This window comes from Macrobrachium nipponense, chromosome 20 (genome assembly GCF_015104395.2).
Source record: "Macrobrachium nipponense isolate FS-2020 chromosome 20, ASM1510439v2, whole genome shotgun sequence".
Taxonomy (NCBI): Eukaryota; Metazoa; Arthropoda; class Malacostraca; order Decapoda; family Palaemonidae; genus Macrobrachium; species Macrobrachium nipponense.
In genome coordinates this window covers 1,995,563-2,014,929 of record NC_061089.1, presented here as the reverse complement: position 1 = coordinate 2,014,929, position 19,367 = coordinate 1,995,563, and positions in this window count along the sequence as shown.

The window sequence follows — 19,367 nt, the reverse complement described above, 5'->3', positions numbered from 1 at the left end:
ATTAAAACTATTGGTATGTTTGATGAGTGGAGGGTGGACGACCAAAGTACCCATTTGCAGCCTCAGAAAATACCCATTTGCAGCCTCAGTAGTTATTCAAGATCTGAGGGCGGACCGAATAAAGTACTTACGGACAGACAGACAAAGTTGGCGCAATAGATTTCTTTTACAGAAAACTGAAAAGGGTAAACGGCTCTTTTAACAGTATTGTGATCTATATTCTTCTCTTGATTGGTAGAAACAGTATGCCATTTTGATATAGTAGAATAGGCAAAGGTTGAACCTGTGATTTTGTCATAAGTGTCATACCACTTATGACAAGTGCACGGGTAGTGAGAGGAGTTGATGTCCAATAAAATTCGGACACCCGGCACCACCATCAGAATAACTTATACTACGGTCGGAATTTACACCTTTTCACAAACAAAACAACAATTTAATGGCTTTTAATAACTGAAGGCTATCTTAAAACTTCACATTTGTTATCTATGACTTTTTCATCAACAAAAGGCCTGAATCCGTAGAGAAGTTGAACATAAGGGCTATTGTCTCAAAACATTGACATTATTTCATATTAGAGTTTTTTCTTACTGACACAATTATTCCCAGTTTATGAAACAAAGAAGATAAAGAATATTAATTATCAATGTAAGTGTTTAATAATGAAATGGTCTTTTATTACAAGATGAGCTTGATGACGTGCACTATGATGCACTGGGTATCGGCGCTGCATGTCATGTCTCCCCTACCCTGCCACAGCCCGGGATGGACAGACAGGTTTGCGGGATGAGGGCAGATGCATAATGTTTTCTCTACTTTCTCAATCCCCTACCTACCATACCCTATCCAGGATGGACAAATTGGTTTGCAGGACGGTGGATGTGTTATGTCTTCCCTACCCTCCCAATCTCCTAGCAACCTTGCCCCCATCTGGGGTGGACAAACAGGTTTGCATGAGGTGGATGTGCCATGTTTCCCTTACCCTCCCGATCCCCCAACTGCCTGGCCGCAAATTCCCGAGAAGTATACTAGTATTGCACCAGCCCCGGGTTTTATTCCATGCCCCTAGGTTAGGTTAGATGAGGTTGAGTCGAGTTGGAATACTCTAAAGAGTCACTTTAATATTTACTTGGGTGTGGGAACTATAATGAGATTATTTTCAAGAAGATTCTATGGGTAGTGTTTAATATAATGGCGGCCCGTTTTTTCAGGGTACTCGGTTACTGTTCAGGAATATGCTACCTGCCCCCACCCAGGCTGGACAAACAAGAAAGATACACTTGGATTTTATTTTTACAGAAGATATACAAAATATCATTTGAAAATTTTTGCATTTCTCTTTCCTCTCTTGAAGTGTACTTTTATTTGAAATCATTATTCTAATAAACGTTCTACATTAAAAAAAAAGAATTATCTCCTCAGGCAATACAACCGAGGTAGAAATATAATTCGATAAGGAGATTTTCCTCCTCTTAAAGTTTTCTTTCCGTGAAATATTTAAATAATTTTTCAATATTCTACTAATACATCCAATCCAGGTATTCGCTCCAGTTTCTACATTTTTCCAAAAAAACGATATCGAGGAAATTTTTTTGGAACGTCTCCGGTAAAATACTCCTGCCCTTCTTTTGCTGCGGCTCCTGATCCTATTTCTGCATCTTCAATATTGATTGAATTTCTATCGGTTTTTCGCTATTCTCAGAAAAAATTCTTCGTCATCTGACAGTGAGAAAAACATCCTAACAATATAATTCGCGATCAATTGTTTCATCTGTAAATAATTCTTGATATGATTGATTAAACGATTGATTGATTTAATGTTCTTTGGCATAAAGACAACTAAGGTCATTGACGCAGATTTCATTTGTTGAGAATGACAAATTTTATATGAAGCCTATGGACGATGGACGATACCCAGATTGTACGTATTAAAAATGATCTAAAGCTTTTGCTGCTTCTGATACAAATCTACAAATGCCACTGGCATTGTCAACAGCTTCCTACCCGAGAATTCTGGCTAGCATGTACCGGCCATTTTTGTTTCGGGCCTCAGGGAGAAGACCTCTCCTGAGGTTCCTAGGCTGGATCATTCGATTAGCAAATGTTTGGCAGTCAAAGACTCAAAGGGATCAGTATGGCTGATTTCCATTTAATACTAAACCTTGTGTGTGCGGCGAGTATGTTAAGGAAAAGGATAATTCTGCATTCTCAGGGTAACTGGTATCATGCCACATTCTTTTAATTATACTTAATACAAATGACTTGGTGTTTACAGATGAATGTTTTATTATTGCATATGGAATCTTGCCAGGCCTGGGGCTATATCATTACAGGTTGCCAGAGCTAAAGCAAACTCTCTTTCAGTAAAGGGAAGATTGTAGGATTCCTCTCTTTTTGTTGTATAATCAAGTCACTTCTGTTCTGCATATCCGTGGTGGTTTTCCGGAGCCACTTTAGATTTACATATGCTAAAAAAATGTTCAACTAAGGCATTACTCATTTCGGATGTGCCCGTCATGTACTGATCATTCACATATGGAAGGAAGTGGATTTGGTATATATTAGCGGGTTTTTTTCTTATTTCCTCCACACAGCAGATAGTGGCGTTCTACTGTCTACCAATGAAACAAAGGATGGCCATGAATTACATCAAGCTGTTTTCATTACACGACAGAACTGTACTCTGCATCTCTTATAGATGATTATATTCCCTTCAGTGTGGTGTCTACAGTATCAATTCAGTACCTTTCTTGTAGCTCGATATGCATAAGGCGGTTGCCGGTAACAGTCCTATAGTTTTGGGGATAGGGTAAATTCCTGCTGTAAGAAGCATTCCATTGAGAATGTCAATAGCATCATCTTCACTTTGAAATTAATTTACATTGCTTTCTGCATCACTTAACTCCGGGAATTTCTTCCACTCTGTTTTTTTCAGGCAACCATTATGGTGACCTTTGAATGGGTGGCTTTTATTGGTGGAGATGTTGATTGGCGCATGATCACTCGCATGCCAATAATGTGGTGTTCTCCACTCAAAATCGATAAGGTAAATGGACCAAATTTAGTTTTCTTGGTCCGGTTTGTAGATTGGTAAACCTCCAAGTCATTAAGAACAGTTTCACAGCATGTGCCATTAATGTTTACATTGTGAATTTTTATCCTATAATGTCACAATTTGCCTTGAAAGCTTCCTCATGATTGCTAAATGACAACCAGGCACGCCACTTTTTGTTACAGATATCAGATTATTATTATTTCTTGCAGCATCTCATAATCAGTGTTAGGCATATTCTGTGATTTGCTACTTCAAGCTTAATTATTATCATTATTACCACAAGTGTCATTAGTAAACCCACTTACATGGGAATTTGCTCCAGTATCTTTGCTGTTGTTCAAATTGACCTGTCCATTATTTGTTTGAGGGAAATTGCCGCTGATGTTCTTGCCATGTGTCATCATCTGTGCCAAATGGGGATCAAAGGGTCCAGGGATACTTCATTCTTCATCACTAATCACATAAAGAACCAATTCAGTGAAAAAAAGAAAAATACACCTGAAAATCTTAAAAAGATATCATGAGCCTTTCCTGGAATTTGTTCTGACTCTCAAATGTCTGCTCCCAAACCTACGCTACCCCACAGGGAATGGCACAAATACAGTTCGGGTGCCCCAAGTGAAAGCCAGACCTACATGAATACAATCATCCCCACCGTAATCAAATGACTGGGCAAACTGGACATTATGCCGAGAATCCTATCCCCACAGCCAGAGCACCCCTGGAACCCACGGACCAGCTCTGCAGAATAGTTCGACCCTTGAGGGATCAATGTGAATAACCCCATTGATATCCCTCAGGTCCAAACATTATCCGGTAGTTGATGATCCCTACCACAGTTTCTAAGAAGAAAAATATATTTTTACATGTTTTCATTAAAGTAAGCACCTATTTATTATATGTTGTCAGGGCAAGAGTAACTCCAATAAAACTTGTTCTTATTTACTAAGTAGCTTATATTATTTCCTTCATGAATTTCCATGAATCTTACTCTTAAAAAGAGGTAATGCATCTGCTTTGAATGTCTTCCATTTTGCAGCTGGTGTGTTTAGCAATTCATCCATGAGCTTCCTGCTGCATGCATCTTCTGCAGAATGTTGACTACATAGCTTCGCGTTATTAGCATTGAAGTGATCCTTCCTATTGCAAATATTTATCCACCATTTTTCTTTTGCTTGTCCGTGGGAAAGTTATGCAGCATAACAATACCATCCCACGTAGATTTTGCATTAAAGACAATAAAAGCACAAGTATTAGGCACTGTACTGTTTTTATGTCACGACTAATTTAATAATCAAAATATAAAGCTGGGCCAGATAAGGCCCAAAAAATAATGAACGCTCACTATTCATATCAACTGTGATGTTTATGCTCCCACTAGCTGCTAATAAGTGAGTGAGGCCTGCTTGAACATTTGATGACATCATGTGCAGATCAGGTATATTTTGGGCCAGAAGTGAGATGACCTCTCTTCTTCAGGTCTTGGGTTGAACTCGCTTGGTCACTTCCCCAAGTTTAGTGTTAAAGTGCGTCCAAACGGTCGAACAATGTCCAACGGACAGACATTGTTACCATATCATAGACGAAGCAGGATGACGTCACAAGCGTTGAAATGATGGAAGTAGACTGGCAATAAACAGTGGTACCAGATGAGATTGTATATCACTGTTTTTACTTTGCTCAGAAGGCAAAGACTGGCAGACAATTGTTAATTGGTAACAATGTTTGTCCGTCGGACACTGTTTGACCGTGGGGCAGGCCCGTACAAAGAGTTTGTATGGGGGGGGGGGGGGGGGGATGGCACTGGTCGTTTTGCTCCAAACTGGACATTTTGTTCTATAAATGTCATTGCATATACAGGTATATTCAAGATGAAATACTCCGGGTGGCCGGAGTCAACCCCCACTTGGCACTTTAAATTACAGACTAACACATGGGAGCTAGTCCCAGCTAGAAGGTAGCACTAATGGAAGAGGAAAATCAGGCTGTCTTAGGAATTATTTGTAGACAGATTTTTGTTTTGTTTTTCTTTTAGCTGATAGGTAAGATGGGTGAAAGAAGGATGAGGACAGTAATCACAAAGTAAGAAATCACTACACGAGCTTCGCAAGGGGATACTGAAATATTCTACAAAATCAGCGAGACTGATCATGGTCTTCGCCATCTCAGAATGATGTCTTTAACCCTACGATGTGTTGACAGAGAGACATTTGCTTGAAGTTTTAGTTCCATGAGACCTGAAACGGTGATGGTACTACTAATATACTTTTAAATATCCTTGAAAGACATATACTTGATAAGTTTCGCTAAAGTTTCCCTTTATTAGAGTAGAATATAGGCAATAGTCGTTTGATTTTCAGAGTACATATTTCATATATTGCTTAATTTTTTAGTCTGAATAAATGCACTAATAGGCGCGTTCAGTTTGTAAGCAGGGATCATTTACTTATGAGTTCCGTTTTGTAATTATTTTCTCTGCTTTTTACATCTACTTCCAGTATTGTCAGTCGGTTTCTTTTACAGACACAGGAAAAGGGAAAAAATGGACGCAAAATGAATGGCAATAAATCTGAGCATGACATTGCCATAAGAGTCAACAACCACCTGTCTTCCTCCCCTCTCGCCACCACCCCAGCCCGTCTACCGACCCCGGGGCGTCATTCTTCCCTTTCACGGATATTTCCGAAGATCATTCATGGCTCTGCAATCGTTGGTCTTACGCTCTCCACACATTAACCAGCTCAACTTGCGATTTCGTATTGAGCGTACGAAAACAGATTGTCATCATTAGCGCATGATTATGCAATCGCCATGAAGTTCCGGATGTAATGACGTCACCTGGGGATATCTGTGATGATGTAACAGGTTAGGGTCACCTGATTTAATGGTTCTCTCTCTATCTCTCTCTCTTTTATCGAGAAGGACCTCAACATCAGTTACAAAATGCGTTATGCGTCTCAATGAACAGGTAGTTGCTGAAAATGATAAGGTTAGTGAAGACGAAGACAATGTCGTGTCCGTGCGTAGAAAGATTTTCGTGGATCAGTATCTACAGATAGATACATGTTAAGAATGCACGTTCTCATGTATCCATGTTGCACAAGGACTAAAATTCCCAGGGGTTACAGTCCAGGAGCAGTCTTTCGCACAGTAAACACTAACCGTAAACAAGAACCACCGAGACTCTTAATACAGACACGAAGCTGCTAGTTTCCGCGATGTTGCGAAATTTGGCTTCTGCTCTAGACCTGAACCTACCTAGCGATCTCGGGAACCGTCGAACACGTGAATACGGCCAGTCACTCCCGTGGCAACTCCAGCGCCGAAGTCGTACAATTGTGATGTCTCATTCTGTATCCACATAAATTTGGTTTAATGGCTGTGGAAAGTTAGTGGTAGTACTATAGGTCAGTATTGCATCTACATAGAGGATCTAGGTCACTGGCTAAGCAATCCGGAATCATCTATGACTTGCATTCTGTTCAAGTCGTCTTCAGTAGCGTCCTATGTTGTTTTCGTCGTCTTCAATAGTGTCTAGTGTTACATTCAGAATTCAATGAACCTGAAAGATTATATGAAACTATTCGAGAAGCAATGAATTTGCAATGAATGTTTCTCCATTAAAAATTAAACTGGTTGCCTCTTGAACATCTTTTTAGTTCTTGGTTATGTATGCTTCTGAAAAATATCAAGTCATACTTCACAGCTCCTTTCGGCCATCATAAATAGCTTTCTATAAACTTAATTCCATCAAAACTTCGTTCCTACTCCGAAGTAACTTTTGCTGAAATCAGAAACAAGTGTTCATCCGATAGCTGACTAAGTTTCTCGACTTTCCAGTAAATACTTTGGGAAGACCAGTTGCATCGTCTCCTCTATAGTATTAGGAACAGATTGCTTACTCAAGAATGACTTGAAAGTTTTTTCATATATCTCACCATTGATACTCAGAAACTTTCAAGGACGGCTGGATGAATGTTGGACTGCTTTTTCTGTCCCTTTGATGATCATGGCGTAATCCATGTAGAGTTGAACTTATTTTTCCAAGATATTCATCAACATGTCTTCATACAGTGAGCATTCGCTTAGCTTCGTTACACTTCTCAGCAAGTCATCACAAATAAGTAAAAATTAAGAGAGAGAGAGAGAGAGAGAGAGAGAGAGAGAGAGAGAGAGAGAGAGAGAGAGAGAGAGAGTAGAGAGAGAGCAGAGAGAGAGACGAGAGAGAGAGAGAGAGAGAGAGAGAGAGAGAGAGAGAGAGAGAGAGAGAGATAATTAATCTTGTTCAGCAAAGTATCTAAAGTATGCCATTATAATTACATCCTTCATCAAAGAAGAATGTCAGATTATTTCCTTCAATGGGAAGGAAACACTTTCGCTATAGTTTAATATTCAACTATTCACAATTACTCAGAACTTAGTAAGCAATGCAGGTCGCGTGCCCACACACAAATATCATATATATATATATATATATATATATATATATATATATATATATATATATATATACACATAATGGCCGGAGCTGGAGCTCAAAGAAGATATATTCCGAAGGATTTTTCTATCTTGGGCCAACTGCGGAACAACAACAACCTGACAATTTTAGAATCTATCATTATTAAAAAGACTGTACCGTCGTTAAATACCCAAAACGTCCTCTGTAAAATTGTTCATAGCCTAGTTTGGGCAGCTGGTCTGCCTCACTGTATTTTTACCTATATTGTGTCAGTTTTACTCTTTCTTTTGTATAGGTAGGTGTTTCTGAAATTTTAGTGAAGTCCTGTACTTTTAATATGTCTGACTTTGAAGGTGCTGTTCAATTTTAACTTTTAACTTTTAACTTTTAACTTTTAACTTTTAACTTTTAACTTTTACCTTTTACCTTTTACCTTTTACCTTTTACCTTTTAACTTTTTACTTTTTACTGTATTGAGAGCTGTTGCCATGACATTTTTAATATAAATTAAATTAGATCAATTATTAATGTTCGTAAACTTATATATATTTTTAGCCTTGAAAATGCGACCTGGAATTCGTCGCGAAACGTCGGCATTAATAAACTGTTGAAAGATGAGGATGCCTTTCCCTACTACTTCCTTCGGAATATATCATATATATATATATATATATATATATATATCTATATATATATATATATATATATATATATATTGTAATAACGGCACCTTAATTTATGCCATCTCCTCTTCAAATTAATGTAAAATACCAGATACAAGAAGGAAGTAAATTATTTGCACTTTTCCATTCACAATAAACATAAAGGAGAATTTGCCCCTTTATCTCACACACCATTTCCTTCAAGGAATTAATCCTTAATCGCCTCTTGTCTGTTTAACTGATGGTGCCTTTTATTTGCTGATTAGCTGGCTAGAAGACAAAGTTCATTCAAGGGCCTCCTTCACCGTTGAGGAAGGATATCCAGCTGCCATATTTAAAGCCCAGGCTGCATGGACTAATATGGCCTTGTGGTGTAGAGGCGGCAAGGGACAGGTAACTCTATCTACCAGGATGCTAGCAAACCCTCTCCAAGGTCATATAAGAGGCAAATGTAAGATGAATGGCCTTAGACAACCTTAGAGCACCCTAGAGTCTTTTCCGCTCTTTTCTGAGCTACTTTCCCTAGAAACGGGCTGTTTGCTAGCCTATCTTCCTTTTGTGGTGTGTCACGTATCCCTTCGCCACCGATCATCAACCACATGTCTTGCACACCCTGCTCAATCCCCAATTGCTCTCATTACAGGCTCACAATTGAGCAGCTGTGGATTCTGGACTCTCACCCCGTGAGCTCTGGCAAAAACTCTCCCCCCTTTTGCCTTCTATGTTCCATGTGCTCGGACATCTCCAGTCACCTGTTCATCTACTTCAAGATGTACTTTACTATTGATTATTATCTTTATTATGGGGTCCTTATGTCCCCTTTAAACCCATATGTGTTATTCTTTCTTTCTAATGTGATCTGAGAGTGTAAATATAATTAATTAAGCTAAGCTTAGCATTTATATAACTTTTACCTACTCTGAAGCAGGCCTCCAGCTGTAAAGTTTTGTACATGATTGCCCCTCCTTGTTCATGCTATTGCCAGATCATTTCAGGTTATCCTCTAAAGTTGTGCACTCCCTGGCACAATCATATTAGTGGCGACCTTATAGCCAGATCTTCTTGTTGCATTGTTTCAAACCCCTTGCCAGCAACTATCAGCAAATAGCAATTGCTAAATGCTGGTTGCAAGAGTAGAGACAAATCTGTAAAACTGAGCATAAAGTTTCTTTTACAAGCATACACTGAGAAAGCCAGCTTCCACAGTAAGTAAAGTGTTATTTTATGTTAGGGGTAAACAAAGTTTCTGACTGCTACAAGAGTTAAAGATAGGAAAATCTTAGGCCACAGGCATGCCAAATTAGCTACCAGCAAAGAGAGAGAAATTAACCGAACACTTTACCTTTTGATTGCTACTGCATGATAGCTCACGTCTTTCATATTAGGTGCGCTAAGAGTGTTGTTGTTTAAAGGAAATGGTGCCAGTTTCCTCCGCCAGTTTATTTCAGAAATTTACGCACCCTGATTTAGCCAAAACTTAATTTGGTACATATGAGAAACGACGTCATTTCGTATCCAGCCCATATTCCTGCATTGCTGGATTTTTCTCTTGTCCTCTCTCTCTCTCTCTCTTGCCGTCTAGGTAGAAAATAGGAAAATTCCTTTCCTCTCATTATTTCCTTTAATAAAGAACAGTCCCAGAAGAGTAATTTCAGCCTACGTAGATATTGTAAGAATAACAGTTAGAATCACGACTCCCTTTAATGTAATAATAAGCACCGTAACACAGTCACCCAAGTGTGAAAATACCATCTTTTGTGTATGGTTAGAAAGACCGGGTGAATTTTTCCCCATCCGCTCATTAATTCAAGCCTGGAGAATCCCTTTGAGCAGTGATAGACAGTGAGTACGCCACCCAGTGTCTGTAAACACAGCCAATTTGCATGAATATATCCATTAAGCAACTTTTGCACATTTCGGTAAAATTAGGACAGGGTTATGTTAATAGGTTTCATAGGATGTTTGGTCCCGTGGGAGAATATTAAGTTGCCAGAGCCTTGCATGTGTGCATTACGCACAATCCAGTATTTCCTTGTTCTTTGCGAGAAGAAAATCTGTTTAACTATTACTGTGTGCCTGAAGCCGAGCACTTCCATTCTTTCCGTTGTCATCATTTATTTACTACACTAAGATTACAACCTATCGTGCAGGTAGCTAAGTGTCTAACACCTTTCAAGCTTGCAGTTCAAGTTGTGTATATTAATTCCACGGTTCCTGTGCATACCAGATTCTGAGGCCTAGTGCCTGCCAACTACCACAGTTCCTGTGCCTACAAAATTCCAAGGCCTAGTGCCTTCCAACTTCCATGGTTTCTGTGCCTACAAAATTCCAAGGCCTAGTGCCTGCTAAATTCCATGATTCTTGTGCCTACCAAACTCCAAGGCCTCATGCCTACTAGTTCCAATGCTTAGTGCCTGCCAATTCCAAGGCATAGTGCCTGCCAATTCCAAGGCTTAGGGCCTGCTAATTCCAAGGCCTCATGCCTACCACTTCCAAAGCTTTCGTACATGCCAATTCCAAGATTTCCAGGTCTGCTATTCCAAGTCCTTGCATACTTTTGCATTCGAAGCCTTTGCCTACTTATCAATCTCCGTCTTTTGTGATGAGTGACCATCTCATTTCAGGACCAGCCTACATTCTCACTGGACTGGGTTATGAAATTCGGTCCTCCCAAATCTTACGTCTTTTACTAAAACTGATAACTTGCTTCATCAGATCATATTGAACTTCTAAGCACTTAGCACAACTCTAAGTTACGGAACTCATACCAAACCTAAGAAATAACTTTATTTTCCTGATGATCATTCCTTCCAGTCCATTCAGTGCCACTTTTATTGCCACCAGCACCTTTCACTGCCATAATGTCTGCCTGAACCCAGCAAAGTGAATCAAGTAATACTTGGCTGTTGGGCAGGGCAAGCACTGCAGGAATCGGTCCAAGAAAGAGTAGCTGAAGCCAAAGCTGAAAGGGAAGCAGAGAGAGAAGCAGCACGAGCAGAGAGGGAAGCAGAGCAAGCAGAGAAAGACTTGCCTAAGACAAAAGAGAAGAAGCCTAGAGGGCTGAGAGGGAGAAAGAGCAAAAGCCTTAGTGAAAAGAGAAGCAGCAGACAGGGTGCACCAACTTGCTATGGCCCCCCCAGTCACCTCTCCCCCACACTCTGTGCCCAACGGTGTGGGATCTCTCATAAGAAAATGGGATGAGGTGGAACCTGAAGCCTGGCTTGACCATGTTGAGTGAGTCCTAAAGACCTACAAACCTGCTCCTGACAAAGTAGCTCTGATTTTGTGTCGGCACTTAGACTGCAAGGGTGCCACCACCTTTATTGCTCTTGGGGAGAATGAGCAAGGGGATCTTCGCTGTAGTCCAGGCAGCAATAGTAAAAGCTTTTGAGTTCAACCCGGACCAAGGGAGGCAGAGATGGAGAGGTTTACCAAAGGAGTCAGCAAGTCTTAGTCAGAGTTGGTGGCCAAGAAGACTCCAGCACTTCACAGGTGGCTTAATGCCTCCAAAGCATCTACCCCCGAGCTTATGATCCTCCTGACCTTTCCTCCCATCTAGTAGACAAGCCACCCAAGACCAATGTTGAGTGCTGTTGGTGGGTGGACACTTATAATACCCACAAATCAGTGGCTTCAGGAAGAAAATCTGCCCCTTGGCTCCTTCTACTGCTAATACCCAACTCTCCCAGCACTCAAGTAACCCTCCAAAAAAGCCAATGAGTGCGCACTACCATAAACTAGGGCACTCAATGGAGTGGCGTCGCCACAAAGTGGAACCTCAGAAGAAGGTTCCAGTCAAGTCCCCAAATGAAGATTCCCAGAATCCAAACTCCTCCAGACACTGGACCAAGAACAATAAGGCTATTCCCTCATGCCATTTTGTGCGCAGTCTGATTAATCAACGGATATCACGCGTTTAACATACGACTTGAAAACGAAATATATCTAGAAGTGTTCGTGAATTGTCGGTGATAAGATTAGTGTGAAAATAGTAGGACAAAGCGTCTACTAACTTAGTTTATTGAGTGAAGTATTGTAAATCAGATCAAGTTGGCAGTAAGCTCATACTGTGGGAGGAGATGGCGAAATCTTGCGTCTAGCAGACATGCAATATGATGAGTTAGCAGGAAGGGGGCTGGCATTTCTCATCTATGAGATCAATAACAGCCCTAATCAAAAAGATACAAAAGTATTCATAGACATATTGGAAGGGTATGATCCTTCAAACTGGAATAAACCATCAGAAAATATCATGAAAATAATTGAAGGAGTTCCAAATAAAATTCAAGTGGTCAAGAGACTTATAAATTTTTTTTACATCAATCAACATATTCCGACAAAGAAAATGAATAAGGTGAACATTGTGAATATACTAATTGATGCAATAGGAAAAAGAATGCCAAAAGCATGCAAACTGTGTAAGATGTGGTATAGCATAGTCAATCCACAAAACCTTATCAGAAAATGTTCTGCATGCAACATTCCCACGCATCCACAATGTGCTGAAGTCATGCAAAATACGAGTAGGGATACCAGAGTATTTTGCTCAACATGTCTCTCATGGATAGACAATGTTATTAAATCAAGACTTATTGTGCAAATAGTAAAAGATGAAGAAGAAGAGGAAGAGGAAGAAGAGGAAAATAGAAGAGAAGAAAACAAAACTGAAATGACAGTAAAAAATAATGAAAACAAAGAGCAAGACAAGAGTATGGATGCAGAGATACTCATAGATACTACATATGAGGCAATCAAGCGACATACATACGAAGAAATAAATTACGACATAACAACACAAAATAAAATCCCAAAGAGGCTTTACCCAGATCTGCATACTGATGGGAAAGAGATAGAAAAAATAGAAAAGAAAGACAAAGTCTGCTCCCTTTTGAAAAGAGGGAATTGCAGATTCGGTGAAAGATGTTACTACAAACATCCCAAGGTATGCCACAATTATGAAATCTATGGTAAATGTGCATACCTAGACGGCTATGAGGATGAATGCAGAGATCTACAGCCAAAAATATGCAAAAACCTAAAAGAAGGAAAAGGATGCAAGTTCAACAAAAAATGTAAATATATGCACCCTGTACCCATGAATCAAAATCAATTAAATAATCAATTAAATAATAAAATCCAAATAGAAAAGAAACAAATAAAGAGAAGAACAAAGAACACTAGGTGAATGAAAAAAAAAGCCATCACCACACTATGGAGTGTCAGCAAAGAATTTGCAAGCATCAGCTCCAAGATACAGCTCAAGAGACAAATACTGTATATACAATGCTAGGGGATGGTGCAGATACGGAGAAAATTGCAGATTCATACACAAAATTAATAATTATGATGAAGGAAGATCAAATATACTGGAAAAGTTGGATTTTTTAATGTCAGAATTTCTGGAAATGAAGAAAAGAACAACATACCAGAACAGGAAATAGACATGGGAAAATCCTTATTATTACCCATATTAAATGAAGGAGATAACACGCAAACCATCATAGTGATGAATGCGCAGGGTTTAGTTATGAGTAACTCAAAAAGAAAAATAGAGTTCTTAGAATAACTAACCCAAATTGAAAAGAAAATAGATATAATGAATATAAGTGAAACCTGGTGTTCCTAAGAGACTGGTAATGATGATCAAATAAAAGAGTTCCAAACTTATAGATCAGATAGAAAAAATAGGAATCGAGGGGGAACCGCGATATATGGGAAAGATATAAAATAAGGAAAAATGTATGAGAAATATAGTACCTCAGAATGTGAACTAATAGCGGTAGAATTTGAATCTGAAAAATTAATGAACATAGTAATATATAGACCCCCTAATACTAAAGAGTTTGACACAATAATAGAAAAATTGGATGATATTTGTAGAAATCACAAGGACTTGACTATTCTCCTATATCCGGAGACTTTAACTTTCCTTTTGTAGATTGGAAAGAACGAATAGGAGATTTTGGTTGTATTTATGCATATAAAAAAGAGAGTAATAGTAGTGCAGAAGATAAGAGGCAATTCGAAAAGCTATTAGATATGCTACTAGAATACAGCATTCAACAAATAAATCACCTGCCGTCAAGAAAGGAAAATACTTTGGACCTAGTATTTGTGAACGAGGTGAATTATGTTAAAGAAATAATAGTTTATAATGTGAGTATTTCAGACCATAATGTCATAGAATTAACAGTCCATTCCAAAGCAAGTGAAAACAGAGATAAGCAAGAGATGAAAAAGTGGGAAGGATATGGAAAATACAATTTCTACAGTAAAAATATAAAATGGTCAGAAATAAATGAAGAATTAAACAAAGATTGGGATAACATTTTCGTAAGTGATGATATACAGGTAAATACGGAGATATTATGTAAAATATTAGAGAAAATAGTGAATAGATATATACCGAAGAAGAAAAGTAAACATCAGTCATGCATACCAGCAGACAGAAGGATCTTGTTCCAGAAAATCAGAAAGTGGAAAAAAGGTCTTGCAAAAGAAAAAAATGCATGGAAAGTGAAGGAACTAAAAAGTAAGATAGAAAATGCAGAACAAAAGATGATACAATCAAAAGAAAATGAAAAACGGGACTTGGAAGAAAAGACCCTAGTAAATATCAAGCAAAACCCCAAACTATTGTACTCGCATGCAAAAAAGATGAATAAAAGAAGAATAGAAATAGGCCCTCTAAGAATTGAAGGGAGATTAACGAATGAAAAAAATGAAATATGCAACATATTGGTAGAAAGATATAAGAGAGAATTTACCCCTAGAATTGATAATGAAGATAATGATACAAAAATAATGGATGAAAATAGTGAACATTTATCAGACATAGATATTAATGAAGCCGATATTGTGCAGGGTATTAATGAAATTAAAAATGGAGCAGCAGGCCTGATGGTGTCCCTGCTATTTTGATAAAGAAAGTAGTTCATTCTATCGCAAAGCCCCTTGTAATATTATTAAGGCAAAGCGTAGATACAAGCAAGATTTATGATGAGCACAAATTAGCATATATTACCTGTACTTTCAAAAGTGGATCAAGACTAGAGGCAAGTAATTATAGGCCTGTGAGTCTAACATCACATATTATGAAAGTGTATGAAAGGGTAATGAAGAAAAATATTATGAAACATTAAATAAAAAAATAATTTGTTTAATATAGGACAATGTGGTTTTTTACCCAGAAAAACTACACAAACCCAATTGTTAGTCCACTGTGAGAACATATACAAAAATATGAAAAATTGAAAAGAAACAGATGTGGTTTATCTAGACTTTGCAAAAGCTTTTGACAAGGTAGATCATAATATATTAGCGAAGAAAATTAGAAAACATATTATAGTGGACAAAGTTGGAAGATGGTTAAAAGAATTTTTACACAACAGAAAACCGATAGTTATTGCAAATGATGAGAAATCAGATGAAGCTAAGGTAATATCTGATGTGCCACAAAGTACAGTGCTAGCTGCATTGCTGTTTGTTATTATGTTTGCAGACATAGACAGCAATGTTAAGGAATTGGTAGTGAGTAGTTTCACCGATGACACAAGAATAAGTAGAGAAATTACTTGTGATGAAGATAGGAACGTGCTACAAAGAGACCTTAACAAAGTATATAAATGGGCAGAGGTAAATAGGATGGTATTTAACTCTGATAAATTTGAATCAGTAAATTATGGAGATAGAGAAGAAAAGCTATATGCATATAGGGGGCCTAATAATGAGGCAATCACAAATAAGGAAGCAGTTAAAGACCTTGGTGTGATGTTGAATAGGAACATGTTATGCAATGATCAAATAGCAATTCTATTGGCAAAATGTAAAGCAAAAATGGGAATGTTGTTACGGCACTTCAAAACAAGAAAAGCTGAACACATGATTATGCTAAATAAAACGTATGTTCGTAGTCCACTTGAATATTGCAATATGATATGGTACCCACGCTATCAAAAGGATATTGCACAAATAGAGAATGTACAAAGGTCCTTTACAGCTAGAATAGAAGAAGTTAAGGATCTTGACTACTGGGAAAGACTACAATTTTTAAAATTATACAGTCTAGAAAGGAGAAGAGAACACTACATGATAATTCAGGCATGGAAGCAGATAGAAGGAATTGCCGAAGACATTGTGGAGCTAAAAATATCAGAAAGAACAAGCAGAGATAGATTAACAGTGCCCAAAACTATACCAGGAAAAATAAGGAAAGCGCACAGGACATTAATCCACTACGCACCAGCATCGACAATGCAGCATCTATTCAGTGCATTGCCAGCTCATCTGAGGAATATATCAGGATTGAGTGTAGATGTGTTTAAGATTAAACTCGACAAATATCTAAGCTGCATCCCAGACCATCCAAGATTGGAAGATGCAAAATATACCGGAAGATGCACTTGCAACTCTCTGGTAGACATTAGAGGTGCCTCATACTGAGGGACCTGGGGCAACCCGAACAAGATGTAAGGTCTGTAAGGTCTGTAAGGGGGTAGTGCTAATGTGGGATTTCAGTAAGTTATTACACTGCATGTAAGATGTATGGACACACAACTACAAGGGCGAAATGTCTTAATAAACCAGCCACTCCCACAATTCCAATGGCAGTTACAGGCCCTTCATTACTAGGCCCTCCTGCTAAGGGCCCTATCTCTGTGGCATCCCCTTGAGGTAGCTATCCTGCACGCCATGTCAGAGTATTTGATGACTCTGGTGCACAAGTGTCTATAATAAGGGAAGGTAGCATCACATGTGGAGGTAAGGTCAAGTGACACAAGCTTGTCACTATCGAGAGCCTCAACCATCTAAAGATGATTCTTCCTACTGTCCAGTTGAGGGTCACACGACCTCACTGACCTCACTGATTAAAATATGTATGATGGCAGTGGTGATCTATATCCCTGGAGGTTATGACATCCTCCTGGGACAAGATTTTAAGTCCTCTTCTAAGTATGGACACTCCAAGGATAGAAACCCTTCAATAGTGTATACCAGCACCAACGGTCCTCATAGACCTACCTTTAAATCACTGCTTGTGCCATTGGAAGGACCAGGACAGTGCCATGCTCCACTCATCATGGATGTTGAACCCATTTTAGATACTGTGCCTGGCACTGCATTAGTGCTGGTGTGAGAGCAAGGTGTGAATCTTATTCATAGAAGTCCCAGTCCTGGCTGCCTATCACCTCTCAGTTTGGCTTTGCTTCCAGTGTCGGTGAGAGAGGGCAAGCAAATTCCATTAGGAACTCCCCCAGATCCTCATGACCACAGCGGAAACTCACCCAAAGGTGCAGCTTGCAACCCGTGCCTGTGTCGGTCACCCTAACTTGCAAGTCAAAAATGCCGACAATAACCTCTTCCCCTTCTTCCCATCCTCAGCTGACCAGTCCCTGAGTAGGGACTAAGGACTCTGCCAAGCCAAACTACTTGGCTGAAGAACTCAAGGAACTGAGACCGTTCATGATAGGACTGATATATAATGCAGCTGTTCCTGTTGTCACAACAGCTGGAACAGCTGGCGCTCATGTATCTCCCTCGAATTTGGGTCCCCTAATTCCCCTATGATGCCATTGAACCAACCTCGGAAAGGTCCAAGGAAGAAAGGGACAAGGCATTGAAGCTCTTAGTATCCTGAGAGAGAGAGAGAGAGTCGATAAACTCTCCGCACTAGTGCCTTGGCATGGTGCCACCATTTTAAGGAAAATTCTGGCCTTCTATCCAGAAGAGGATCCCAGGTTCTTCCCTTATTACTTCCTTCTTATCATTCTTGTAATTGTCTCTATTTGTACTCTTCTCTCTCTTTACCTTTTACATTTCCACTTCATCTCTTTTTACGCCCTCTTAAGGCAACCTTCTTAATTCATGCTCTGCCTATGCAGAGGTGTAGCGCCCTCTGAATGGTCGGTTCCCACACCCATGGTGTTATCAAATGTAGTACTCGATGCCCTCTCATGGGATAAGGAATATGTATAGCCAGTACAGAAGTTATCAATTGAATTTTTGCATACAAATTCGACCTTTTGCTTAAAGCAGTGCTAATTTCCAATACATCCATTTTGATATTATTTTATGCAATGAAATACCCCCAAGTCCGTGACTCTATGCTTTCACCTTTTGGGTATGAAGGAATAATATAAATTCCAGCGAAGTTCACACTTTTAGTTAAGTTCAAAACCACATCAGTGATAAAGTGCAATTCCTTTTCCTATTTATGACAGTGCCACCTGGCAAGTGTAACTGATAGGAATAATCCTGACAATGAAACAGTTTGAAGTGTACCAAGTTTCCTCTACTGATCTCAACAAATCTTAACCCTGAAGAGTCTATTTATTCCTTGATTCTTGTGTTTTTGGGAATTATGTATTCTTGGGAGAGAAATATAAAGTACTGTACTATGGCTAATCAACTGATGCAATAAATGACACTCTTTATATGTGCCGCCCTCATGGCTAACTTATAGCATGTCATTGTCTTACTGTGTAAAGGTAACATGATAGAATTAAGCTAACTATATTAATCCTATATTTTAAGGTTTAGTATAGATTACAAGTTAAGACACTATGTGCTGATATTACTAATTTTATGCTGCTTCTCTATTAAATAATTATTGCATAGTATGATCCTTTCAAAGAATATATTAATTGCCTTTATCCAGTCATAATAATTTTGATGCTTCATAAATTCCTAGCAGTCTTGTATTTTTTTTTTATTTCTGCAAGTAAAGTAACAGACAATGTGACATTAATTTCATTTTTGCACAATTTTCCTTTGCTTTGTTTTTTGTGTATTATTACTTAAAGGCAGGAGCGTTCCCATTTGGGGCCCCTCTTATGGAGTGGGAGGCAAGTGAAGCAAGCCAAAGCAGCTGGGGGGTTGCTGTAAGCACCATGGGAAAATTTTTAGAATATTAGCAATTGTAGGATCAGTTTAAAGGTACTTGTAAATGCCAATTTCAGACTTAGCTATATATTATTCATAATTCTCTCCCTCTCCCACACATGACATTGACACCTCTTGCCCATATTCCGTTACCCAGGGCTGGCCCAAGCACCCTTCAATGGGGCCACCGGCCCCCTGGGTTAAGCAGAAACCCAGATTCATTGAATCATTTGAATGTGTATTATCTGGGCAAATTATAAAATTGTTCTGTATTAACCTCAGGAAGTACCTTATAACCAAAATGAGTCGC